This window comes from Callithrix jacchus, chromosome 6, assembly GCF_049354715.1.
Source record: "Callithrix jacchus isolate 240 chromosome 6, calJac240_pri, whole genome shotgun sequence".
In the NCBI taxonomy this organism is placed as follows: Eukaryota; Metazoa; Chordata; class Mammalia; order Primates; family Cebidae; genus Callithrix; species Callithrix jacchus.
In genome coordinates, this window is record NC_133507.1 from 18,208,936 (window position 1) to 18,236,135 (window position 27,200).

Consider the following 27,200-nt stretch of genomic DNA (forward strand, 5'->3'; position numbering starts at 1 on the left):
AGTGGTCAGAATTAAGAGAAAGAGCCAGATGCAGTGTCATGAGCCTGTAGTTTCAGCTACTCAGGGGGCTTGAGGCGGGAGAATGGCTTTAGCCCTGGGAGTTGGAGGCAAGCCTGAGAATTTGAGGCAATCCTGGACAATACAGTGAGACCCTATCTCTTAAAAAAAAAGTAATGAAATGAAACAAGAAGAGGATCTGATGTGGCTGAATATTGAGAAAGTGCAGAATGCAAAGAGCCTGAAAGGGGAGATATTTTACAAGGCAAGTGACTCGAGGCATTTTCTGATTGGTCTTCTCCATGCTCCTGGCCCAGCAAGCTCCATGGCATTCACCTGAAAGCCACCATGTCAGTGAGTAGTTATGGATGAAGGGCATTCTGGGGGTCTTGGGGAACATGGCTATAATGGGCCTATGACCTTCCCCCAATTCATGTCACTTACTTCTCCTAAGTCCATTTTCTGTGTTTGGTACCACTTATATTACTTCTTCATAACTGTCTACATTCATAAAAATAGGAATCTGTTTTCTTTAGAAGATCACAGATTTTCAAGGAACAAAACAATGTAACAGTGATTAAAAGGCTCATATTCAAATAGTAGTTACTGGATATTTCTTTTCTCAGCTAAATGTAATGTTCACTTATCTTGACTTTTAAGTAGCAAAGAATAGGGATCCTTAACATAAATCTCAGTGTCTAATCTCTAAATTAAAGGTATTTAACCAGATTGTCAATAAAATTAATTTTAGCTGTAAATTCTGATGATCTTGTGTGATTTTCTAAAGCAAGCACAGGATTATTCAGGTATTGGACTCTGATTAAAAAATGTGCAATGGCTTCCAATTGCCCTGGGTTTTAGACAGGCATTTAAATCTATTTGACTGATTTGCCCCCAGTCTTCTATTCTAGCTTGCTTCCTACCATTTCTCAGTACAAATGCTCCACTGACTCAGTCTCCTAGTTATACCACAAGCATAACTTGTTTTCTTCTCTTTTCATCCTGTGTGCTTTCTCCTTCCTGTAATGCTCATTTTCTTATCCAAATACTACAGAGTATTTTTATTCTAGAGCCACGTTTATCTCCTTTGCTCTTTGGGAAGACTGGGACTTTGGAGTGAGAGGATCTTTCGTAGCTTAGCCACTTTTGACCAAGTTATTTACAACTTTTGTAGGTTTTAATTTCTTCATTTGAAATAAGGGCTCATAAAAGTACCTGGCTCATAAAGGTTTTGTGAGGTTGCCTCGAAAGCGCTTAACTTGGTGGCACACAGTAAACATTCAGTGGATGATGATGTTGAGAAAGATGATGAATATTGGCTTATATAATTGTGTATTTGGTCTTTGTCAGGATAGACATGCCTTATGTTTTAATTCATATCAGTGTGAGAGATCTGGGAGTCTCACCGTATTGTTAAATTTTTCTTTCTATACACCAGTGTGTGTGTGTGTGTGTTTAAATTTCCAAATGTTCCCTTCCAGCTTTGTGAGAAAAATGAGCTAATCTCTATGAGAAAGAAAGTCTCTTAGTGTTTGAGAGAAAGCAGCCAATTTCAGAACTGCAACTTCTCTGGCTGTCTCCTTAGCAGTGCTTTATTTCCCATAGTTTTTAGTCCATTCCACTTTCTCTTCAATCCTCCCTGGCTCACAGTAGTAAACTGAAGCATGATTTATTAAAGTAAAATGAAATAATTATATCTTGCTTCTTACCTACAAGCACATGAGTTTTGATGCCTTTCAAGAAGAATATATTAGATGGGCAGGTGGTTGGTAATCATCCTACTCTGTCTCATTGGGTGACATTTAAATAATCACATTCAAACCTGCAGTAACTAGAGAGGAGCATTTCAAGTGAATTACTGAGTATTTACTTCATATTGCAGTTTAGTGATTAGGCATACAGATAAATAAGGGAACGTTTTCAGAACGCCAATGCTATTGAATGCAGTGAACATCGAGAATGCAACTTGATTTCTAAAAATTCCTACAGTTACCAGTGAACAAAAAGAATACATCCGAATGGGGAAATTTTCAATTCTTTTCCACATTCAGGTTGTCTGGCAGCTTATTTTTAGAGATGCCTAGGACACTGAAATAACTGATGATTCATAGACAAATTCTTTTTTGACTTGGTAATTCTGTCCACAAAATATAGAGTTAAAAAAAATTAACCTGGACTACTAGAATATTTTCCCTGAAGATCTCTCAGTAGAATGGGGCAGACATTTTTATTTTTAGTAATTATTTATTGGGGTTCTATTATTAATATTTACCATGTTAAAAATTAATACTGAGAAATGCTTAAACTATGTATAGTTATCTTAATATAATTTATATTTTGTTTCTATGAAAAATAATTTTATTTTTCGGTAATGATGAATAATATTTTTACCGTATAAAGGTAAGGTGTACAACATATTTCCGTAGACATCTGCATGGTGAAGTGCTTATAACAGTCAAATACTTTGATAAATTACTACATTATCTTCCAGTCACCTTTCCTTTTACATGTATGTGTGTGTGAGTGTGTGGTAAGAGTATCTAAAATTTATCGTTTTAACAAATTTCCAGTGGATGCAATGCAATATCATCAACTCTGGTGCTTATGCTGTATGCTCGTTCTCTACATGTATTCATCCTGTGTAAAGAAAAGATTCGTACCCTTCGGCCTACATCTCTCATTTCTCCTGTACCTTTCCCAACTACCATTCTACTCTGCGGCTTTGTGTTTATTATTATGTTTTTAAGATTCCACATATAAATGAGCTCATGTAGTATTTGTCTTCCTATATCTAGCTTATTTTACTGAACATAATTTATCCATGTTGCTGAAAATGGCAGGATCTCCTTTTGTAAGGCCAGCTAGTATTCTGTTATATGTATGTATGTGTGTGTGTGTGTGTGTATGTGTGTGTATATATATATATATATATATATAAATAATTGTTTCTTTATCCATTCCTCTATCAGTAGACACTTAGGTTGTTTCCCTACCTTGACTATTGAGAATAATTCTACAAAAAGCATGGACACGCAGATACCCTTATAAGGTGATGATTTCATTTCCTTTGGGGATATATCCAGAAGAGGGATCACTAGGTCGTATGGTAGTTCTACATTGAATTTCTTTTAGGAAGCTCTGTAAGTTTTCCAGAGTGGCTGCATTAATCTGCACTTCCATCAACAGGTTACAAGTGTTTCCTTTTCTCTACACCCTCACCACTACTTATCTCTTGACTTTTTCATAACAAGCATCCCAACAGATGTTAGTGGATAAATCACTGTGGCTTTGATTTGTATTTCCCTGATGACTAGTGATGCTGAGCACCTTTTCAAGTACTTCTTGGCCATTTTTATGCCTTCTCTGGAGATAAGTCTGTTCAAGTCCTTTACCTATTTTTTAATCAGGTTATTATTTTGTTTTGCTATTGAGTTGTGTAAATTCCTTACATATTTTAGGTATTAACCTTTTAAGAGAGACTATGTTTGGTAAATGTATTCTCTCAGTATTTAAGTTGTCTCTTTAGCCTCTTTACCATTGTTTCATGTTAAAAACAGTGTTGAGACAGGGATAGATCCAACTTGGTCATTATGTAATGTTTTTGATGTGTTCATGAGTTCATTTTGCTGGTGTTCTAGTGATGATTTTTCCATCTATGTTCATCTTAGATAGTGGTCTGTAGTTTTCTTACTGTGTCTGACTTTGACACAGGAATGATGCTGGCCCCAAAAATGGGTTTGACGGTATTCCCTCTAGTTCTAAACTTTAGAAAAGTTTAAGAAGAATTTGAGATATGTTCCATGAATATCTAGTTCATTGTGCATTTCTGCATGTATTGAGATAATCACGTGGTTTTTCTCCTTGGTTCTGTTTATGTGGTATGTTTATTGATTTGTATATGTTGAACCAGCCTTGCATCCCAGGGATGAAACCAACTTGATCATAGTGGATACGCTTTTTGATGTGCTGCTGGACTCAGTTTGCCAATATTTTATTGAGGATTTTCACACTGATGTTCATCAGGGATATTGTCCTGAAGTTTTGTATTTTTTGTTGTGTGTCTGCCACGATTTGGTATCAGGATGATGTTGGCCTCATAGAATGAGTTAGAAAGAAGTCTCTCCTTTTCAGTTGTTCAGAATAGTTTCAGAAGGAATGGTACAGGCTTCTCTCTGTACCTCTGGTAGAATTGGTCTGTGAGTCTGTCTGGTCCTGGGTTTTTTTTTTTTTTTTTTTTGTAGGCTATTAATTACTGCCTCCATTTCAGAACTTGTTATTAGTCTATTCAGCGATTTGACTTTTTCCTGGTTTATTCTTGGGAGTGTGTATGTATCCAGGAATTTATCCATTTCTTCTAGACTTTCTAGTTTATTGGCATAGAGGTAATATAGTATTCTCTGAGTTTGTATTTCTGTGGGGTCAGTGTCGTTATCCCCTTTAATGACGTTTTACTGTGTCTGTTTGATTCTTCTCTCTTTTCTTCTTTATTAGTGTAGATAGGGTTTATCTATTTTGTTAATTTTTTTCAAAAAAACTAGCTCCTGGATTCATTAATTTTTTTGGAGCATTTTTATGTCTCTATCTCCTTCAATTCTTGTGTGATCTTAGTTATTTCTTGTCTCCTGCTAGCTTTTGGATTAGTTTGCTCTTGCCTCTGTAGTTCTTTTAGGTGTGATGTTAGGTTGTCGATTTGAGATCTTTCTAACTTTCTTATGTGGGCATCTAGTGCTATAAACTTCCCTCTTAACACTACTTGAGCTGTATCCCAGAGATTCTGGTATGTTGTCTTTTGGTTCTTGTTGGTTTCAAAGAACTTTTTAATTTCTGCCTTAATTTCATCATTTACCCAGGAGTCATTCTGGAACAAGTTGTTCAATTTCCATGAAATTGTGTGGCTTTAAGTGAGTTTTTTAATCCCAAGTTCTAATTTGATGGCACTGTGGTCTGAGAGACTGTTTGTTATGATTTCAGTTCTTTTGCATTTGCTGAGGAGTGGTTTCATTCAATTATGTGGTTGATCTTAGAATATCTAGTGCCATGTGGCACTGAAAAGAATGTATATTCTGTTGATTTGTGGTAGAGAGTTCTGTAGATGTCTACTAGGTCCATGTGATCCAGAGCTGAGTTTAGTCCTGAATATCCTTGTTAATTTTTTGTCTCATTGATCTGTCCAATTTTGACAGTTGGGTGTTGAAGTCTCCTGCTGTTATTCTACAGGAGTGTTAAGTGTCTGAGTAGGTCTTAGACTCAAGAATTTGTTTTATGAAAATAGGTGCTTCTGTTTTGGGTGCATATATATTCAGAATACTTAGCTATTCTTGTTGAATTCTTTCCTTTAGAATTATGCAATGCCCTTCTTTGTCTTTTTGATCTGTGTTTCAAGTCTGTTTTGTCAGAGACTAGGAATTGCAACCCCTCCTTTTTTTTTTTGTTTTTTGGCTTTCTATCTGCTTTGTAAATTTTCCTCCATCCCTTGGTGTGTCTTTGCATGGAACATATCTCAAAATAATAAGAGCTATTTATGACAAACCCACAGCCAAAATCATACTGAATGGGCAAAAGCTGGAAGCATTTTCTTTGAAAACTGGTACAAGACAAGGATGCCCTCTCTTGCCACTCCTATTCAACATAGTATTGGAAGTTCTGGCCAGTGCTGGCAATCAGGGAAGAAAAAGAAATAAAAAACATTTAAATAGGAAGAGATGAAGTCAGGTTGTCTCTGTTTGCAGATGACATGATTTTATATTTAGAAAACCCCATTGTCTCAGCCCCAAAACTTCTTGATCTGATAAACAACTTCAGCAAAGTCTCAGGATACAAAATCAGTGTACAGAAATCACAAGTTTTCCTTTATACCAATGATAGGCAAGCAGAGAGCCAAATCGTGAATGAACGCCCATTCATAATTGCTACAAAGAGAATACCTAGGAATACAGCTCACTGGGAATGTGAAGGACCTCTTCAAGGACAGCTACACATGGGCTGCTCAAGGAACTAAGAGAGGACACCAACAAAGACACATTCCTTCCTCATGGATGGGAGAAATCAGTATCATGGAAATGCCATACTGCCCAAAGTAATTTTTAGATTCAATGCTATTCCCATCAAACTACCATAGACATTTTTCACAGAATTAGAAAAAAAAAAAAGATTTTAAATTTCATACAGAATCAAAGAAAATCCTGTATAGTCAAGATAATCTTTAGCAAAAAGAACAAAGCCGGGGGCATCATGCTACCTGACTTTACACTGTACTGCAAGGCTACAGTAACCAAAAGGGCATGGGACTCTTGCCAGAATAGACCCACCGGCTAATGGAGAAATAACCATCTGATCTTTGACAACCCTGACAAAAACAAGCAATGGGGAAAGGATCTCCTAATCAGTAAATGGTTGCTCCTTCAACTTTATTTGTTAATGGTTTGTTGAACCTTTTTGTTAACTTCTTGATTCGATCTTACTAGGTTGTGTGTTGCTAAAAACTTACGTGTTTTCTCTAGGTTATTTAATATTGGCATATGACTGTTTATAATAGTCCCTTATGATCCTTTTCATTTCTGAGGCATCTGTTATAAGGTCTCCTCTCTAATCTGTGATTCCTTTTTTATTTTTTTTTTATTTTTCTGTAACAGAGTCTTGCTTTGTTGCCCAAGTTGGAGTGCAGTGGTGCCATCTCGGCACTGCAACCTCCACCTCCCAGGTTCAGACAATTCTCCTGCCTCACCATCCTGAGTAGCTTGGACTACAGGAGTGTTCCACTACATCTGGCTAATTTTTTTTATTTTTAGTAGAGGTGGGGTTTTGCCATGTTAGCCGGGATGGTCTTGATCTCCTGACCTCATTACCGCTCACCTCCACCTCCGAAAGTGCTGGAATTACAGGCATGAGCCACAGTGCCTGGCCTTGATTTCATTTATTTGAATCTTCTGTCTGCCTTAGTTGGTGTAGCTAAGGATTTTTCACTTTTGTTTATTTTTGCAAAAAAAAAACCACCTATTTGTTTTATTGATATTTTTCCTGTACTTTTTCTATTCTCATTTGATATATTTCTGCGCTGATCCTTATTGTTTCCTTCCTTCTGCTACATTTGGGCTTAGTTTATTTTTTTTTTCTAGTTCCTTTTGATGTAATGTTGAGGTGTTTATTTGTGATCTTTGTTCTTTTAGATGTGCATGTTTATTGCTATAAACAATACTTTGCTTTTACAGCTGCTTCTGCTGTGTCCTAAAAGTTTTGGATGCTTTGTTTCCATTTTTATCTCTATATTTATAAATTTTCCTTATAATTTCTTATTTTTTTTTTTTTTGGCACATTGGCTGTTCAGATGCATGGTTTTTGATTTCTTATATTTGAGAATATTCCAGATCTTTTTTTCCTGTTATTAACTTCTACTTTTTTTTGAGACGGAGTTTCGCTCTTGTTACCCAGGCTGGAATGTAATGGCGCGTTCTCGGCTCACCGCAACCTCCGCCTCCTGGGTTCAGGCAATTCTCCTGCCTCAGCCTCCCGAGTAGCTGGGATTACAGGCACGGCCACCATGCCCAGCTAATTTTTTGTATTTTTAGTAGAGACGGGGTTTCACCATGTCGACCAGAATGGTCTTGATCTCTCAACCTCGTGATCCACCCGTCTTGGCCTCCCAAAGTGCTGGGATTACAGGCTTGAGCCACCGTGCCTGGCCTCAATTTTGATATATTTTTAATCTTAAATTTGTTAATCTTGTTTCATGATCTAACATATATCTATCCTGGAGAATGTTTCATGTGGGCTTGAGGAGAATATGTATCCTGTGAATATTCTACATATATCTCTTAGGTCCATTTGATTGAAAGTATAGGTGAGCAAAAAAGTATAGGTGAAGTCCAACATTTTCTTATTAATTTTCTCCTGGATCATCTTCCTATTGCTGAAAGTGTGATATTGAAATCTCCTTCAATTATTGTATTGCTGTCTCTCTCTCCCTTCATATGTGTTAGTATTTGCTTTATGCATTTAGGTGCTCTGATGTTGGGTGGTGCATATGTATTTATAATTGTTATATTTTCTTTTTTTACAGTTTTGAATATAAAGTCTATTTTATCTGATAAATAGCTACTCCTGCTCTATTTTGATTTCCATTTGTATGGGAATTGTTATGTTTTCTTTTCTCTTTTTTTTTTTAATTGCATTTTAGGTTTTGGGGTACATGTGAAGAACATGCAAGATAGTTGCATAGGTACACACGTGGCAGTGTGATTTGCTGCCTTCCTCCCCTTCACCTATATCTGGCATTTCTCCCCATGCTCTCTCCCCCCAACTCCCCACCCCTCACTGCCCCTCCCTTATTCCCCCCAACGGACCCCAGTGTGTAGTGCTTCCCTCCCTGTGTCCCTGTGTTCTCATTGTTCAATACCCACCTATGAGTGAGAACATGCGGTATTTCATTTTCTGTTCCTGTGTCAGTTTGCTGAGAATGATGTTCTCCAGGTTCATCCATGTCCCTACAAAGGAGATGAACTCATCGTTTTTGATGGCTACATAATATTCCATGGTGTATATGTGCCACATTTTCCCTGTCCAGTCTATTATTGATGGGTATATGGGTTGATTCCAGGTGTTTGCTATTGTAAACAGTGCTGCAATGAACATTCGTGTGCATGTGTCCTTATAGTAGAACGATTTATAGTCCTTTGGATATATACCCAGTAATGGGATTGCTGGGTCAAATGGAATTTCTATTTCTAAGGCCTTGAGGAATCGCCAGACTGTCTTCCACAATGGTTGAACTAATTTACACTCCCACTAGCAGTGTAAGACTGTTCCTATTTCTCCACATCCTCTCCAGCATCTGTTGTCTCCAGATTTTTTAATGATCACCATTCTAAATGGCGTGAGATAGTATCTCAATGTAGTTTTGATTTGCATTTCTCTAATGACCAGTGATGATGAGCATTTTTTCATGTTTGTTGGCCTCATGTATGTCTTCTTTTGTAAAGTGTCTGTTCATATCCTTTGCCCACTTTTGAATGGGCTTGTTTGTTTCTTTCTTGTAAATCTGTTTGAGTTCTTTGTAAATCCTGGATATCAGCCCTTTGTCAGATGGGTAAACTACAAAAATTTTTTCCCATTCTGTTGGTTGCCAGTTTACTCTAATAACTGTTTCTTTTGCTGTTCAAAAGCTGTGGAGTTTGATTAGGTTTCATTTGTCTATTTTGGGTTTTGTTGCCAATGCTTTTGGTGTTTTGATCATGAAGTCCTTGCCTACTCCTATATCCTGAATGGTTTTGCCTAGATTTTCTTCTAGGGTTTTTAATGGTACTGGGTCTTATGTTTAAGTCTTTAATCCATCTGGAGTTAATTTTAGTGTAAGGTGTCAGGAAGGGGTCCAGTTTCTGCTTTCTGCATATAGCTAGCCAGTTTTCCCAACACCATTTATTAAACAGGGAATCCTTTCCCCATTGCTTGTTTTTATGAGGTTTATCCAAGATTGTATGGTTGTAGATATGTTGTGTTGCCTCCGATGCCTCTGTTCTGTTCCATTGGTCTACATCTCTGTTTTGGTACCAGTGCCATGCTGTTTTGATTACTGTAGCCTTGTAGTATAATTTGAAGTCCAGTAGTGTGATGCCTCCCGCTGTGTTCTTTTTACTTAGAATTGATTTGGCTATGCAGACTCTTTTTTTGGTTCCATATGAAGTTTAAGGTAGTTTTTTCCAGTTCTGTGAAGAAGGTCATTGGTAGCTTGATGAGGATAGCATTGAATCTGTAAATTACTTTGGGCAGTATGGCCATTTTCACAATATTGATTCTTCCTAACCATGAACATGGAATGTTTCTCCATCTGTTTGTGTCCTCTCTTATTTCATTGAGCAGTGGTTTGTAGTTCTCCTTGAAGAGGTCCTTTACGTTCCTTGTGAGTTGTATTCCTAGGTATTTTATTCTCTTTGTAGCAATTGTGAATGGCAGTTCTTTCTTGATTTGGTTCTGTTTAAGTCTGTTTTTGGTGTATAGGAATGCTTGAGATTTTTGCACATTGATTTTGTATCCTGAGACTTTGCTCAAGTTGCTTATCAGTTTCAGGAGGCTTTGGGCTGAAACAATGGCGTCTTCTAGATATACAATCATGTCGTCCGCAAATAGAGACAATTTGGATTCCTCCTTTCCTATTTGAATACCCTTTATTTCTTTTTCTTGCCTGATTGCTCTGGCTAGAAGTTCCAGTACTATATTGAATAGGAGTGGTGAGAGAGGGCATCCATGTCTAGTGCCAGATTTCAAAGGGAATGCATCCAGTTTTTGCCCATTCAGTATGATATTGGCTGTTGGTTTGTCATAAATAGCTTTTATTACTTTAAGATACGTTCCCTCGATACTGAGTTTCTTGAGGGTTTTTAGCATAAAGGGCTGTTGAATTTTGTCAAAGGCTTTCTCTGCGTCAATTGAGATAATCATGTGGTTTTTGTTTTTGGTTCTGTTTATGTGGTGAATTACATTTATAGACTTGAATATGTTGAACCAGCCTTGCATCCCCAGGATGAATCCTACTTGATCATGATGGATAAACTTTTTGATGTGCTGTTGCAATTGGCTTGCCAGTATTTTATTGAAGATTTTTGTGTCTATGTTCATCATGGATATTGGCCTGAAGTTTTCTTTTCTTGTTGAGTCTCTGCCGGGTTTTGGTATCAGAATAATGTTGGTCTCGTAAAATGATATGGAAAGGATTCCCTCTTTTTGGATTATTTGGAATAGTTTCAGGAGGTATGGTAACAGTTCCTCTTTGTGTGTCTGGTAGAATTTGGCTGTGAACCCATCTGGACCTGGGCTTTTTTGTGTGGTAGGCTCTTAATTGCTGACTCAACTTCAGATCTTGTTATTGGTCTATTCTGGGTTTCAACTTCTTCCTGGTTTAGGCTTGGGAGGAAGCAAGTGTCCAGGAATTTATCCATTTCTTCTAGGTTTACTAGTTTATATGCATAGAGTTGTTTGTAATATTCTCTGATGATGGTTTGAATTTCTGTGGGATCTGTGGTGATTTCCCCTTTATCATTTTTTATTGCATCTATTTGGTTATTATCTCTTTTTAAAAATTAATCTGGCTCGTGGTCTATTTTGTTGATCTTTTCGAAAAACCAGCTCTTGGATTTATTGATTTCTTTGAAGGGTTTTTCGTGTCTCTATCTACTTCAGTTCTGCTCTGATCTTAGTTATTTCTTGTCTTCTGCTAGGTTTTGAGTTTTTTTTTTATCTTGCTCCTGTAGCTCTTTCAATTTTGATGATAGGGTGTCAATTTTGGATCTCTCCACTCTTCTCATGTGGGCACTTATTGCTATATATTTTCCTCTAGAGACTGCTTTAAATGTGTCCCAGAGATTCTGGTATGTTGTGTCTTCGTTCTCGTTGGTTTCGAAGAACTTCTTTATTTCTGCCTTCATTTCATTGTTTATCCAGTCAACATTCATGAGCCAGTTGTTCAGTTTCCATGAAGCTGTGCAGTTCTGAGTTAGTTTCTGAATACTGAGTTCTAACTTGATTGCACTGTGATCTGAGAAACTGTTTTTTATAATTTCTGGTTTTTTTGCATTTGCTGAGGAGTGATTTACTTCCAATTATGTCAATCTTAGAGTAGGTGTGATGTGGTGCTGAGAAGAATGTATATCCTGTGGATTTGGGGTGGAGAGTTCTGTAAATGTCTATAAGGTTTGCTTGTTCCAGGTCTGAGTTCAGGTCCTGGATATCCTTGTTAATTTTCTGTCTTGTTGATCTGTCTAATATTGACAGTGGAGTGTTAAAGTCTCCCACTTTTATTGTGTGGAAGTCTAAGTCTCTTTGTAAGTCATTAAGAACTTGCCTTATATATCTGGGTACTCCTGTATTGGGTCCGTATGTATTTAGGATCATTAGCTCTTCTTGTTGTATTGATCCTTTTACCATTATATAATGTCCTTCTTTGTCTCTTTTGATCTTTGTTGCTTTAAAGTCTATTTTATCAGAGACGAGAATTGCAACTCCAGCTTTTTTTTGCTCTCCATTTGCTTGGTAAATCTTCCTCCATCCCTTTATTTTGAGCCTTTGTGTATACTTGCATGGGAGATGGGTTTCCTGGATATAGCACACCGATGGGTTTTGGCTTTTTATCCAATTTACCAGTCTGTGTCTTTTCATTGGTGCATTTAGCCCATTTACATTTAGGATTAATATTGTTATGTGTGAATTTGATTCTGCCATTTTGATGCTAGCTGGCTGTTTTTCCCATTAGTTGATGCAGATTCTTCATTTTGTTGATGCTCTTTAGCGTTTGGTATGTTTTTGGAATGGCTGGTACTGGTTGTTCCTTTCTATGTGTAGTGCCTCTTTCAGGAGCTCTTGTAAGGCAGGCCTGGTGGTGACAAAATTTCTGAGTATTTGCTTGTTCGTGAAGGATTTTATTTTTCCTTCACTTATGAAGCTCAGTTTGGCTGGATATGAAATTCTGGGTTGAAAGTTCTTTTCTTTAAGGATGTTGAATATTGGCCCCCACTCTCTTCTGGCTTATAGGGTTTCTGCCAAGAGATCTGCTGTGAGTCTGATAGGCTTCCCTTTGTGGGTGACCCGACCTTTCTCTCTGGCTGCCCTTAGCATTTTCTGCTTCATTTCAACCCTGGTGAATCTGATGATTATGTGCCTTGGGGTTGCTCTTCTTGAGAAATATCTTTGTGGTGTTCTCTGTATTTCCTGGACTTGAATATTGGCCTGCCTTGCTAGGTTGGGGATGTTATCTTTTTTTACAGTTTTGAATATAAAGGCTATTTTATCTGGCAAACAGCTACTCCTCTATTTTGATTTCCACTTTTATGGGATATCTATTTTCATCATTTCATTTTCAGTCTACATGTTTCTTTACAAGTGAAATGAGTCTCTTTTAGGCAGCATGTATTTGGGTCTGTTTTAAATTTATGTAGCTGCTCTTTATATTTTATTAATTTTAGACCATTTACATTTAGAGTAATTATTGATCGGTAAAGATTTACTGTAGATATTTTACTTATTGTTGTCTGGATATTTTGTAGATTATTCTTTTATTTTTTTCTTGCAGTTTTTCTTTGTAATTATGTAACTTTCTGTAGTAGTGTGCTTTGGTTATTTTTTTTCCTCTATTTTGTATCTACTATTGATGTTTTCCTTGGGGTTACCATGAGGCTTATGTGAAACATCTCATAGTTATATCCAACTTAACTTGACTCACATAGAAGAGGTGGAAATTTCTAAATGAAGCTTACAACTGGGAGTCCGGGTGTTTATGTTTTAGGAACCTTCAAAATTTATGAGATCTCTAGAGCTGTAACTGCCACTGTAATGAACTGTAAGGATTCATTTCCTGCCAAAGGGTAGCTAAATGATCTCTCTTACAGAACCCAACAGTGACTCAGACACCCATTCATTTCTCTGTTTGTCCATTTACAAAAGATTCATTGAACTACTCGGTGTGAGACACTGCTCCATGGCTTAGTGATACCAGTGTAAACAAAGTGCATTTGCTCCAGTTGTAGCAGTTGTATGGTGGCATGAAAGCTAACCATGATATTGGAAGCTTTTCAGAATTAAAACTGTGTGACCTTGGGCAAGTCCAAACCTCTCTGATATTAGTATCTTCAACTATAAAGTGGGATAATATCTGTCCCAAATAAATCATCTTTAGATGATCAGATATGCTAATGCATGTGGGAGTACTTTTTAATGGGCATTTTTTGTTTTAAACATAGACAAGTGGTTAAATAGCATTTCTTCCCAAGTGTCCAACTTGGTAAATAAACATGATGACCAGAATGTCAAAGGGTTGAGCATGTCATATGTGTATTAAAACTAGATTCATCACTAGAACTGTTGCCAAAAGAAAGCACATTGACAATAATGAATTTAAGATCCGTCAAAACACAAGTGATAGAAATTCATCTTCACATTTTAAGTGCTCTTATTAGGAACTTTTATTTTTCCCAAATGAAACATGGTTTTACATCTTTATAGCTCTTTCAACTTTTAAAATTATCCAGCACGTTCCTGAATTTAACAAATTTTAATTTCTAAGTTACTCTCTACCTTTGCATGTATTGCAACCTGGAAGCAAATATGAAATCCATGAATACACAGTAATATTTTCAGCTATTTGTTAGTTTCCTGACTAACTTGTTCTCTCATTGGTAACATAGTAAAGTAATATATTTTAAAATACTTGTACAACTTGGTAAATGATTGAGTATGAATATATCTGACCCCAGGGATATTCTTACAAATGTCCGGTAGGCTAGGAAGAAATACACTGATGGAAAAGTATGCTGGTATAATTTATCTGGTTATGATTTATTACAACTTTCTTGTGTGGATTAATTATTGTGTGAACAAATTTTATTTTATTTATTTTATTATTTTTATTATTTTTTTGAGGCGGAGTCTCACTGTTGTTACCCAGGCTGGAGTGCAATGGCACGATCTGGGCTCACCACAACCTCCGCCTCCTGGGTTCAGGCAATTCTCTTGCCTCAGCCTCCCGAGTAGCTGGGACTACAGGCGTGCACCAACATGCCCGGCTAATTTTGGTATTTTTAGTAGAGACGGGGTTTCACCATGTTGACCAGGATGGTCTCGATCTTTTGACCTCATGATCCACCTACCTTGGCCTCCCAAAGTGCTGGGATTATAGGTGTGAGCCACTGCGCTTGGCTGTGAACAAATTTTAAAATGTCACATAAGTCATGTGTCATGATGAACCTGTATAATTAAATGTGGTTTACCAGTTCCTTTTCTCAGATTATAAATTATTGATGTTGTGATTGTATTAGTGCAGCTTTGTTAATTTCTCTCATGTTTAATGTCTGCCCAGAGGAATAGATTTGCTTATAATATTAATGAACCAAAAGATAGATGGTGAGAGTTCACTGCCATGGTTGATCCGATTTGCAAAAGGCTTATACGGTTATATGAATTCAATGTTATGTTTATTTCTCTATTCTGTATCCTCATCTAGTAGCTAAACAGATTGGAAGTCCCTTTTGGGGTCAGTGCTCACATAGAATAGCAAAGCTGAGAATCAGTCGTGCACTGAGATTCAAATGGAGTGGTTGGGAACATGAAAGTGGGGGAAATGTGTAAATAGAGTATGAAAGAGCGGAAACAGTTAGTCACGTGAAAGTAGTTATGGAGGAAGGGTTCAGGAAGATACAGCATTTGCGTAGGTCAGGTCCTGCCCCTTTCCAGGGTTAGTCAATCTCATAGTTATCATATCCATGCCTAACTGACTGGGTTATATTGTATGTATATTTTTAATTCATAAGAATTAAAGTATAAATGGCCAACAGGTCTATGAAAAAAATGGTCAGTTTCACTAATAACCAGGTTTGTCATCTTCCCCAGGTAGAAGAGCTATTATTCAAAAGACAATAAATGCTTGCAATGATGCTGAGAAAAGGGAAGTCTTACATACTGTTGATGGGCGTGTAATTTAGTCCAGCTATGAAGGTAAACAGTATAGAGAATTCCCAAACAACTAAAAGTGGAACTGCCATATGATCCAGAAATCCCACCCCTGGGTATTTCTTCAAAGAAAAAGGAATCAGTATATCAAAGGGAGACCTGCAACCCCCCCGTTTATTGCAGCACTGTTCACAATCGCTAGAATATCGAGTCAACCTGCGTGTCCATCAACAGATGAATGGTAAAGAAAATGTGGTATATATACACAAGGGAATCCTATTCAGCCAGAAGAGAGAATAAAAATCTTTTCATTTGCAGCAACATGGATGAAACTGGAGGCCATTAAAGTAAGAGAAATAAGGCAGACCCTGACAAGTAACACATGTTCTCAGTCATATGTTGGAGCTAAAAAATGCTGACTTCATGAAGGTAGAGTGTAGAATGATGGTTACTAGAGACTGGGATGGGTTTATGTGTGTGGGAGGGGATAAAGACAGGTTAGTCAATGGTTGCAAACAGTTAGAAGAAATAAATACCTGTGTTCGATAGCGCAGTAGGGTGACTGTAATTAACAATATGTATTTATAGATTTGAAATATTCCCAACACAAATAAATGATAAATATTTGAGGTGAAGAATTTCCTAAATAACTGATCAATAACCTGATTTGATCATTATACATTCCATGAATGTATCAAACTATCACATGTATGCCATAAAAATATGCAAATATTGTTGGTAAATAAATTACAATGAATTAAGTATAATAACCAAAAAAAATAAAAGATCAAGGAAAAGTAATCCTTTAAATCATGCAGGGGAATTTTCCAGTGAGTTCCTTCAATGAACAGGAATGGCCTTTTCCTCATGCCTTTTAAAGTGTCAGCATCTTGCTAAGCTAAGTGGAACTTTTGTGTTTAAACACAGCACGGATTTGAATAATGTATTACCTTACATGAAAACCAAACATTTCATAGCGATTGATTCAAATGCTGGCAAAAAAAAAAACAACAGCAATGAGGCATTTTTGTGATACATTTCCTTTTTTCTTATCAGATAAGATTTGCATATTATCAGTGATTTATATTTTTTTCTTCACCTAATAGACTAATGTTAGAACCTAACCCAGGAGTAAGCTGTGACTCCATTGCATTCTTCATGAAGAAGAAATAAAATTTACCCAGGCCAAGGGGTCTAAGGCAGATACTGGGCACTGCTAGATACTGCAGGACTAGGCAGCAGCTGCATCGAGTCAGCAGAGAGCTAATAAAGAGGCAGGCACATCCATGGTGGTAGACAGGTTTCAGAGAGAAATAACAGTGGGTAGGAAGTACAGATACTGGGATTTCAGGCTTAAAAACAGATTCCAGAGATGAAGAGATGAGCAAAAAAGGGAGAAGAAAACAAAGAAAGCCTAGTAAATGGTATTACAATCTGATCAGAATGTAGAAGTCACTTGATTTCTGATATATTGGATCAGTCTCAGGGTATATGCCTATTAAGTACAATTAACATTTTAGCCATTTCTTTGCTTCAAATACCCAAATATTTTATTCCATAATCAAGTTTTCTTTTTTTCTGTTTGTCTTAACATTGTTTGGCCATGTTAAACATGTATTTATATTGGAGGAATCAAAGAAGTCTTATATATTTAAAAATCATTTTGTATAATACAGCTCTTGTTAGGGTATAAAGACATTTCATTGAGGAATTTTCTTTGCTCTTAGGTGACACTAAGAAAAAAAATACTGCAAAACTATAAAAAAATTATGGCACATGTAAAATAGCAATATTAACTTTTTGCTGTTAGTGTGCCAGGGATACTTAAAGTTTATTATAGTTTGACTACCACAGAAAACACTCAAATGGAAATAAGTGTGAAGGATGTTTCTTAGGGAGTGGACTTGGCTCAGAATTTGTGGTGTGGGGAAAGGAAAGAATTAGGGTTGGGCATAGAAAGAATTGGGGCTGTGAAGCACCACAACAGGGATGCAGCTGACTCCAAAGGGAGCCCTGAAGCTTGGGTAGCCTCACAGAGTTGTTTTTCTTTGGAGAGATGAGCTGATGGTTTATTCCCAGTACTTGGGTAGGGAGTCACTGGAGAAGAGGTAATCTCTTTCAGTGAGGTCATACCCAGCTCGAGGTATATGTCCTTAGTCTTGAGGGGAATAGGGCAGAGAGATCTGGGCACTTCAGTATTCATGACAATTCCTCCATATTTCTGTGGCCGTTTGTCTGATATAATTTCTCAGGGTGGCTCCTTTAGGACTCTAGTGGGACATTCTCTTTGGAGAAACTTGTAAGGTTATAAGGGAAAAAAGTTAGTAGGACAAATTGCAACCCCAGCTGCTTCTAGGGAGGCAGAGCTCTAGGCTAAACTCTCTGATTCATTCTAGAGCCCTTTACCTTAGTTCTTATAATGGTAGAAGGATGCTAACTTTGTGGGTAGCCCACAACTTCGTTCCTGCGGGGCCCAAGTTCATGTTTACTTTTCTTAGGCTATGGCTATGGTAATTATGGGTTTATGATTAAAATTAGATGATGGAATACTAATGTGTGCCAGCCATCTTGGTGTTAAGCTGATTGCTCACTTCTCAAATGTGTAATAGCAGCTTTCCTCCTGATGACTAGGCCATGTGCCTTTTCTAGGATGGCAATTATCCCTATTCTGTTTGTTGTTGTTGTTGTTGGCCCTGGACACAAGGTGCCCAAAATGTTGAAGTGGCAGCTGTATTTTCTATTTGCTGGTGTAAGAGTTCTTTACACCTGTGGTGCCCAGAATTGTGGAAATGGGAAGCAGCCATTCCTGAAGTGGGTTACTGGGGGTGATAGTAACAGGAGCCATTGTGGCTTCCATGCCTTCATTCTGAGGCCCATATAATTGTTCTTTGGGGGATAGTGCATCAAATACTGGTCATTGACTTAGCATGCATATTGTATACTGGAGGATGGTCAACCATTGTTAATTTCTAATAATGTTCAGAAATTTTACTAATGTTTCTAAACATTATTAGAAATTAATGTCAATGCCACTCAGAGTTTGTGAACACTGCTCTGTGTACATATCGTCTAATGGAAGAACGCTAGGAAAAACTCCTGGGAGCATAAATATCTTAAACAGAACTTGCCGTTGTGTATCAAAGACTCTGTGAATAATGCAGCTTCCCAGTACAAACAATACATAAGACTCGTCCTCAGCTTTTCAGTCTGGGTTTGCTCTATAGTAGAATTAGAATTTAAAACACCATGTCAGCCAACTCAGTGAAGTTCAATTGTGAGTAGAATTTCTGCTTCTGAATTCTTATAGTTTAAGTGATGGCCTGTGTATTGTAAGCTTCAGAAACTTCTTTGAATATGTGTGGGCAAAAAAATGTTTCTCTAATAGCTGTTGAAAGAATGCAGTCTTACTAAAGGGAATTAGACCAGGGGATATAGGTTTAATTTCATTCACTTTGAGTTAAAGCAAAATATGGTAAGAATTTGATAAGTTTATGAACCCAAACTAACCAGAATTGTCAACTTAGTTATTGTTGTTGTTGCTGCTATACTCATATTTCATGAGAAGGAGACAAAGAGTAGAAACTAGTTCACACTTGAGATTTATGTCCCTCCAAAAATCACCTTCCAGGGATGCATGGGTCCTATACAGATTCAATCCAATGTTCACATCCCATATTTACTATCCCTATGCAGAGGTGATGATGTTTAAAATAATGACTGAGAAACATTATAAAATGTAAAATGATCAAAGGAAGATTCAGTAATGTTCTAGAGACTGTGCCTATTTAGGAAAGAAAATTTGCCTATGTACTTAAATCACACACACACAACTGAATAGACTGACAAGTGTTCCAAATTAACTCAGAGTTCATCCAATAATTAATTTCCAGAGCATTCTACTCACCTATGGTCTTACTCTGCTTGATTTAACTCATACCTCACTTGGTGGCATCTATGTCCTCAGTAGCTTAGGCAATTTTTTCTCAAAGCCCCAGCTCATCAGCAGTGCAAGGTTAGAGGTGTCCTGGTTCATACATGTGTGTCTTTCCACAAGTCAGGCTTCTATTGAAGAAGAACTCATTCTAATTCTCTCAGTTCTTCAGAGAATTTCTAATCAGAAATTACTTGCAATAAACTCCAACTTGCAAACTCCAAATTACTTGCAATAAACTCCAACAGCCATGAGCTACATGGAGTTCCCAAGGAGACAGTTCTCCTTAGCGCTTCCCATTCACTCCATAGTCAGAGCCATGGGCAACACAGACTCAATCCATTTGATAAGCCAGTCTATATTGCAAACCATACATAATAGTATATTTAACCAATATCTAAATATTTCACAACAAACAAGGTAGCACTTAACAACAAGAGGAGAAAGAGATAGGAGAAAGGGTAAATGAGCAAGTCCCAGTGCGAGCGAAGAAGAAAAAAGGATTCTGGTCTGGTTCATTGGTCTCCGACGGAGGAGTCTTTGATGTGGAAGAGCCTTTAGAGGTGCATGCCAGGTGCTCATCATGGCTGACTGCAAGACTGGGTTAATTAAGGCAGCTGTTTGTAGATGCTGAAGGTCTGCCTTTTTACACACACACACACACACACACACACACACATATATATATGTAAATATCTGCCTTTATATATATGTATACATATACATACACACATATATATATGTGCGTGTATATATATATGTATGTACATAGTCACAGATTCCTCTGGTGAGAACCTTCAATGGAAGAGTGTGCTTTGTTATGTCCTTACCTGCTTGGATGCAGTCTTCACATTTTTATTTGTTTGTTAAGCAAAATATCCTTGTTGGCAAAGTCCCATATGAAATATAAAATGCAGTAGTTTTCTAAGATGGAGATTAATGAAGGGTTGCTCTATACACCCCAATTTCTTAGTTTTGAAGTATTTCTGAATTTACTTCCTCAGTTTCCTCTCCTAGTTCTGAGGGACTTTTCAATTTCTGCTGCTACCTGGTTTCCAAATATTACTTCTTTCTAGAATTCATTTAAAAAGTATAATTCAGCAAAAATATAAAGATTTAGGTGGGTTTGGAAAGAAAAGTCATATCACACAAGGAGTCAATGGAAATCTTCTTGGCCCAGTGCAATTTCCACCCTTCCTCTTGTGGCCATTCTTCATCCAAAACGTTCTGGGCCCCTGGTGAAGTGTCTCTCCCCACCGAGTGCAGTCCCTAGGTTTTAGAAGGCAGTGACTCTCTGAAGCTGATGCTAATTTTTAGCTATCTCTTGGTCTCCTCTCCCTGTGTCCTGTTGAATTCTAATGAATTATATTCACATCACATTACATTTTTATTTCTTATGAAATTGTTCTAAATTGCCATCTTGTCTCCCAGTCCTTGCAGAATAAATAGCTCTTGATCTTGCAGATCAAACAATCCTAATTCAGTTCAGCTGCCACATTTGATAGATGAGGAAACTAAAGCTCAGAGAAGGAAAGTGATTTACCAAAAAATATTGGGGCTGTTTGGAAGCAGAGCTGAAGCCATAACTCTGGTCTTCTTCCTCTTAGGCCAATGCCCCTATCTACTTGTGTCATTTTTTCTTCACTACAGATTGGCAAGACTGTAATAATGAAAGATGACAGGGTTGCCTATGCACCTTGTATTCTTGTCTATTATAACTATAAACCCGAATACATGCTTCCCAGCATGGTTAATCATCTAGTAGAAGAAGATAGTGTGATTTCTTGTCCTGTAAATTATGAAAAAACACCTCCTGTACCTTCTCTTAATGTTTGCCATGTTGTTTTTCAGGCTCTAAGGATTTGGTCTCAGTGTAATTGTGTATAAATACTGCCTGTTCATCTCTCCTTATTAGTAGATGCTGACTAACATTACAAGGTATTAATTGGTTATACTGTATTAGGAGAATAACAGTTTATAACAATATTACTTGCAATAAATTTCATACTTTTTTTTCTATTCAGTGAAGCAATTGTTTGGCTTTATGGCTACACAGTTTTTCTTTCCTAGCTAAGTTTATTTTCTCATAAGGCAATCAGGTGGCAAAAAAGTATTAACAAGGACAGGAAACCAACATCTAGCAAAGAAATTTGAAGATCATGTTCACCCTGAATAAACAAGTGCCATTAGAAAAATTCTTCCAACTTTAAACAGAAAAGTTGAAAAAGAAGTACTGTAAAGACACAGGTGCCCTCTAGATTCACAAATTAACATTTTTTGGGATTGGCTTTCTGTGTCTGTCTCTTTTCCTCTTCACATACACACTCATTTTCTCTCTTTTACACACACATACATATAAATGCACACACTCACATTTTGGGGAGCTCTGAGCTGCTTGAAAGCAAATTGCAGACATCAAGATTGTACAAAAATAGTTCAGAAGTTTTTTCCAAAATTAGCACATTCTTTTATATTACTACAATAACAATCACAAGACATTTGCTACTGATAATTAATATTATGTAGTATACAGTCAATTTAAATGTCTCCACTTGCTCTCAAATATTCTTTATATTAGTCAGGAATCTTATATTGGATTTTTTGTCATGTTTCTTATTTTCATCAGTCTAGAATATTGCTTCCCCTCCACCCTTTCCTTCATCTTTTACAACCTTGACATTTTTGAAGAGTCCAGACTAATTGTCTCATAGAATGTTTCTCAAACTGGATTCATCAAACTGTTCTTCTGGATTAGACAAAATGTTTAGGCAAATATTATGTTTCCCATTGCATTGCCTCAGGAAGTTTATAATGTCACTTTATCTCAATATTTGTGAAGCTAAGTTTCATCGCTTCATTTTAAATTCTGTACTTAATAAACATTTGATGGATAATAGAGATATATAAATGTCCTTTTCCTAACAATATGTTAGTGTATAGTGTTAGGAGCAATTTCATGCCAGAATCTCATACTACCTTGGTGGTATTTGCAAAACGGTGATTTTAAATTTCAGGCATTTTTCTAGCTCAGGGGCCAGTAGATTTTTCCAGTGTAGAGCCACATTCTAAGTATTTTAGGCTTCGTGAGCCACATATGGTCTTTGTTACATATTCTATTTCTTCTTTAGCTGTGTAAATATTATTATCTCATGGACTGCAGGAAAATGGTCTGCAGCAGTATTTGGGCCATGAGTAGTCATTTTACAAAGTCCTCTTCTGTGTTATAAAGAAGAGCTTTCCTTTCCCTTGTAACACCTGTGTGTGTGTGCGTGTGTGTGTGTGTGTGTGTTGTGTGTGTCAGAGGAAGAGAATCAGATTCTTTAATAACTATTTCTTTTATAGAATTGGTCTCTTTAAGCTTTTTGTTTTTAAAATAAATACTCTTTGGATTTAACTTTGGTAAATTACACTGTCTTAAGAAAATTTCAATTTCATCTTCTATGCTTTCTGATACAATAGCGACTAGCTGCATGAGACCATTCAAATTTAAAATAATTATAATTAGAAATTAAATAAATTAATAATTAGAAAAAAATTAGTTTCTCAGTCATATGAGCCACATTTAAGTGTACAGATATTCACTCAACACACATAGCTAGTGTCTACATATTGAACAGCATAGATGTAGGACATTTTTATGATTTAGAAATTGGATAGTAATAAATGCAGGTTTCAAATGTATTTTCACAGAGTTGTGCAAAATAGTCCCTCATATTTAGAGTTAAATTATAATTCTTTTTTGTCTTTTTTGCTTTTATGCTTATTTTCCTTCTTACTAATTTGTCTTTTTCCCTTTTTTTAAGGTACCAAAGTATTTATTATATCTACAGTTTTTCTGTTTCTATCTCACATTTTCCTTTCCTTATGCTTTCTTTTGATTTAGTTTATCAGTTTTTTATTTTAAACTTTTAGGTTCAGAGGTGTCTGTGCAGGTTTATTATATAAGTGTCACGGGGGATTTGTGTACAGATTATTTAGTCACCTATGTGGTAGGCACTGTACCTCATAGGTGGTTTTTCAGTCCTGACCCTCCTCTTCCCTCCATCCTCAAATAAGTCTGTTGTGTCCATGTGTACTCAATGTTGAGCTTCTACTTGTGAGAACATGTAGTATGTGGTATTCTGTTCCTCTGTTAGTTTATATAAGATAATGGCTTTTACCTTCATCCATGTTGCTGCAAAGGACATGACCTCATTCTGTTTTATGGCTCCATCACATTCCATGGTGTATATGTACCACATTTTGGTTATCAGTCTACCATCGATGGGCATTTAAGTTGGTTTCATGTCTTTGCTATTGGGAATTATGCTGCAATGAGCATATGCGTGCATGTATCTTTTTCTTTTATCTCTTATCTTTCTTCCCTCCCTCCCTCTCTTCCTTCCTTCCTTCCTCTTTTCTCTCTTCCTTTCTTTTTCTCTTCCTTTCTCTCTCTCTTCCTTTCTCTTTTAACTTCCTTCCCTCCCTCCCTTCCTCTCTTGCTCCCTCTCTTCCTTTCTTCCTTCCTTCTTTCCTCTTTTCTCTTCCTTTTTTTCTTTCTCTCTTCCTTTCTTTCTCTTATCTTCCTTCCTTCCTGTCTTTCTCTCTCTCTCTTAATCTCTTCCTTTCTTTGTTTCCCTTTCTCTCTCTTTCTTTTTTCTTTCTTCCTCCCTCCCACCCATCCTTTCTTCCTTTCCTTCTTCCTCCCTCCCTCCATCCCTCCTTAAGACCAGCCTGGCCAACGTGGTGAAACCCCATCACTACTAAAAATACAAAAATTAGTCAGACATGGGGGCGTGTCCCAGCTACTCTGGAGGCTGAGGCTGGAGAATCTCTGGAACTTGAGAGATGGAGGTTGCAGTGAGCTGAGATCATGCCACTGCACTCCAGCCTCGGCAAGAAGAGCGAAACTTTGTCTCAAAAGAGCAAGCAAGCAATTACTGATAACCTTACAGATTGTCAGAGGGACACAAGGGACTCAGAAGGGGGACCACACTCATTCTCTCACATACAGAGAAGAGAGCAGTCTACCTACCCTAGACCACACAGCAACCAGCTGTCAGCAGCTGCATAGCCCAAGCCTCTCCATTATGGCCCAGGGTTTCTGACCTTCCCTGGAGGGGCCCTTGGGCCTTCCCTTACCACCTCCCTTCCCTGCCTCACTTTAGCTCTTCTCTATGCCCCTGTTTATGGCCAAAGGCTGGGGATCTTATAAGTTTGAGGCAGCCTGAACCTCTGTCTGTGCTTTCACCCAGAGCCGGAGCACCAGGCTCCAAGCATATCAGCTGTGATTCCCCACTGGTTCAGAACCACCTAAGGGCTGGCTGGTTGTGCATATGGAAGAGGGCATGCTGTTCTTCCTCCAGGTTGACAACATGATAGATTGAAAAATACTTGGGAGGCTGGGTGCAGTGGCTCAGGCCTGTAATTTCAGCACTTTGAGGCTGAGGCCAGTGGATTACCTGAGGTAGGAGTTCAAAATGAGCCTGGCCAACATGGTGAAACCCCATCTCCTAAACATACAAAAATTAGCTGGGCGTGCTGGCATTTGCCTGTAACCCCAATACTCAGGAGGCTGAGGTGGGAGAATCACTCGAATCCAGGAAGCAGAGGTTGCAGTAAGCTGAGATCTCACCACTGCACTGCAGCCTGGGTGACAGAGTGAGACTTTGTCTCAAAAACAACAACAACAAAAGAAAAGAAAGGAAAAGTGCATGGGCTCTGGAGGCGGAGAGATGGAATTGAAACCCAGCTTTTACTTCTCAGCTGTGTGCGCTTGGACAAGTTGGCTTCTCTGAGCTTCAGTTTTCTCATCTGTGAAATGGGAACAACATTTGGCTTGCCGGGGGTCTTAGGATGACTGGGGAGTGTCTGGCACATAGTAGGTGCTCAACGTGTGTGCTTTCCCATGGCCACCTAAGAGTCCTCAGGGCTGCCCTCCTGCCCTTCCCCCACAACTCCTGTGACTGACTCTTAAATGGGTACTCGGGGTGATAAGGAGGCACAGGTGAGAGAGCCAGGCTGGATCCATACCCACCCATGCCCATTGTTAGGAAAACAAGCTTTTAATGCCTGGCCCTGCTGCTGGTGGCTGAGAGTATAAAATGGGACCCAGAGCCAGCCTCTCCCTTCTGCTAAGGCACACCAAGGCAATAGTATTTAAAAGGAAAGGAGGCAGTGGCATGGAGGCTCCAGAGACTGAGCCATTCCTATGGCAAAAAGGGAGGCAGTGGGGTCCCCTGCTGAGGGCCATCTGGCAGGTTTCCATTCTACCTTCCTCATGGGACCCACAGCCTCTTCATCAGTTATGTCTTCAGGTTCACTGTCCCCAAGTTGCTTAGGTGGGTCCAGACTTCAGGAGCTCTGCTAAGGCTGGTGGTCTCTAAATTGCATCCCTGCAGGGCCAGGGAGCTTCAGCTCTCATGCCTCTGCCTATAGATCTGGTGCTCCGGACCACTGGAGGGTGGGTGAGAAGGATACTGAAAGAGGAAAATGATTAATGAGAAAGTGACTGTCTCCCACAAGGGCAAATAAGCAAGGTCTTACCTGACTGTATAAATTAGCTTTTGTCATAAAATACCCCAAAAGTGAGTGGCTTAAAATTATAAGCATTCGTTTGTTTAGTCTATGGTAATGTGGGTCAGTAACATGGACTGGGCTCAGCCAGGTGGTTCTTCTTTCCTTGGCTGGGTTTTCTCATGTGCCTACAGTTGTGTGTCTGAAGCTGGGATGGCTTTGTTTCATGTGGTTCCCATTCTCCAAAAAGCTAGCTCAGACTTGTTCATGTGGCTGCTTGGGAGGCTTCTAAGCAATAGGCCAAAAGCCACATTTTCTCTTGAGGCTCACATCTGGCACAGGTTTACCTCCACTCTACTCTGTTGGTCAAAGTTGGTTTTGTGGCCAGCCCAGGTTCAAGTGGTGTCTGTTCAGTTGCTATAACAGCATCACAGACTGAGTAGCTTCAACAACAGAAATGTATTTTCCTCATGATTCTGGTGGCTGGAAGTTCCAGATCAGGTATCTGCAGGTTGTTTCCATCTGAGGCCTCTGTGTGCAGTGGGCCACCTCTTCCCTGTGTCCTCTTACGGTTTTTCCTCTGTGTCCACCCTGGTGTCTCCCTGTGTGTCTACATTTTCTCCTCTTATCAGGACTCCAGACTGGGTGAGGACCCAGCCTAATGACTTCATTTTAACTTTATTTTCTCTTTAAAGGCCCTATTTCCAAATGCAGTCACATTCAGAGAAACTGGGGGTTGAGGCTTCAACATACAAATTTTGTGAGGACAAAATTTAGCCCATAACAAGGGGGGAGAAAAACACCATCTCTTGATCTTGAGGAGCTGCAGTAAGATTGAAAAGAAGCATGGACAGTGGGGGAAATAACTGAGATCATGATTGTGAAAAAGTCAACCACGCCGACTGATCCTCCACACCTGGCCTGATTTGGGCAAAGGCAACACACATGGGCACCTACTCTCACCAGCTGTACCTTCTTCCTCCTTCCCCTGCAAGCCTTTTTCTGGAGTTTATTGGTGATCCCAAGTCTCCAGCCTGGAAGGGCTACCTGCTCGGGGTGCTGATGTTCCTCTCGGCCTGCCTGCAGACGCTGTTTAAGCAGCAGAACACGTACCGGCTCAAGGTGCTTCAGATAAGGCTGTAGTCTGCCATCACTGGCCTGGTGTACAGAAAGGTGAGTCCTGGGGTACAAGTGCAGGTCTTCCCAGCCAGGAAAAGTAACATAACTGAACTGGTTGGTAGTAATGCTATCAGCAGCTGAGAACGCTTTCAGTTCTTACTTATTAGAGTCACTCACGATATATTCTCACTTCCTTTGTTGTTTCTCTTTATTTGTATGTATGTATGTTTTC

At 38.3% G+C, this 27,200-nt stretch overlaps 1 long non-coding RNA gene across 1 annotated transcript in view; it reads left to right on the forward strand.

The window, feature by feature from the left end:
* LOC128932319 (uncharacterized) overlaps positions 1–27,200 on the forward strand; it is a 39,428-nt gene continuing 12,228 nt past the window's right edge. Inside the window, exon 1 of the long non-coding RNA XR_008482009.2 lies at positions 1–27,022. This is a non-coding gene — a long non-coding RNA (uncharacterized LOC128932319). The remainder of the gene's footprint in view (positions 27,023–27,200) is intronic.